The sequence below is a fragment of the Sapajus apella genome, unplaced genomic scaffold, assembly GCF_009761245.1.
Source record: "Sapajus apella isolate SASKATOON/1434 unplaced genomic scaffold, GSC_monkey_1.0 scaffold220, whole genome shotgun sequence".
Taxonomy (NCBI): Eukaryota; Metazoa; Chordata; class Mammalia; order Primates; family Cebidae; genus Sapajus; species Sapajus apella.
In genome coordinates, this window is record NW_022437160.1 from 324,007 (window position 1) to 325,525 (window position 1,519).

Sequence of the window (1,519 nt, forward strand, 5' to 3'; positions counted from 1 at the left end):
AAGAAAGAAAAGCAAAGAAAGAAAGAAAAAGACAGGCTTAGTGGTGTGCACCTGTGGTCCCAGCTACTAAGGAGACTGAGGCAGGAGGGTCTCTTGAGCTCAGGAGCTCGAGGCTTCAGTGAGATATGGCACCACTGTACTCCAGCCGGGGTAACACAGAAAGGCCCTGCTTCCAACACAATTTTTTTTTTTTTTTAAGACGGGGTTTCACCATGTTGGTCAGGCTGGTCTTGAACTCCCGACCTTAGGTGATCCGCCCGCCTTGGCCTCCAAAGTGCTTGGATTACAGGCATGAGCCACCACGGCCGGCCACAAATTTTTTAAAAAATGAATATTTTTAAAAAGAAGATCTCCTTGGAAATATCTGTTTCTTGAGAGAGAGTAACAGGTAAGTCCACCTTCTAGGGCAGGGGAATCATTTGGTGCCTGGGATCATGTTCTGGATAAGCCCATGTTTTCTCGGTACGAGTGCACTGAACCCCCCCTTTTTTTTTTTTTTTTTGAGACATTCTTCATTTGTCACCCAGTGGCATTCAGTGGCGTGATCTCGGGTCATTGCAACCTTCACCTCCCAGGTTCAAGCAATTCTCCTGCCTCACCCTCCCAAGTAGCTGGGATTACAGGCACCTGCCACCACGTCCAGCTAATTTTTGTATTTTTAGTAGAGACAGGATTTCGCCTTGTTGGCCAGGCTGGTCTATAATTCCTGACCTTGTGATCTGCCTGTCTCGGCCTCCCAAAGTGCTGGGATTACAGGCATGAGCCACCGCGCCTGGCCACACTGACCCGTTTTTAAAAGGTGATGCTGTGCATTGGAACGATTTGACCACTGTTGATGGAGGCAGGTGGTATTGATCTATCGATTTTAACTATCTGGGTACCAATAGAACTTGATTGGTACCAAAGAGGAAGAGAGGATTGGTGGTTGAGGATCAGTGGGAAGTAATTGCATCAATAGAAATGTGATGTGTTGTCTGGGGCATGGTGGCTCATTCCTGTAATCCCAGCACACTTTGGGAAGCCAAACCAGGAGGATCACTTGAGACCAGAAGTTTGGGACCAGCCTGGGCAACAGTGAACTCTCGTCTCTACAAAAAAAGGACAAAATTACCCAGGTGTAGTGGCACCCATCTGTACTCTCAGCTACTCTAGGGGCTGAGGCAGGAGGATTCCTGAGTCCAGGGAGGTCTAGGCTGCAGTAAGCTGTGATCACACCAGTGCAGTCCAGCAGGGAGGGTGAGTAATGTGTTACTGGAAAAAAAAAATTTTTGTTTTTTTGAGACGGAGTTTTGCTCCTTTTGCCCAGGCTGGAGTGCAATGGTGTGATCTCGGCTCACCGCAACCTCCATCTACCAGGTTCATGCGATTCTCCTGCCTCAGCCTCCAGAATAGCTGGGATTACAGGCATGCGACACCATGCTCTGCTAATTTTGTATTTTTAGTAGAGATGGGGTTTCCCCATGTTGGCCAGGCTGGTCTTGAACTCCTGACATCAGGTGATCCGCCTGCCTCAGTGTCT

At 48.5% G+C, this 1,519-nt stretch overlaps 1 protein-coding gene across 2 annotated transcripts in view; it reads left to right on the forward strand.

Moving 5' to 3' along the window:
• RASIP1 (Ras interacting protein 1) overlaps positions 1 to 1,519 on the forward strand; it is a 35,866-nt gene that overhangs the window by 7,171 nt on the left and 27,176 nt on the right. The window lies entirely within an intron of this gene.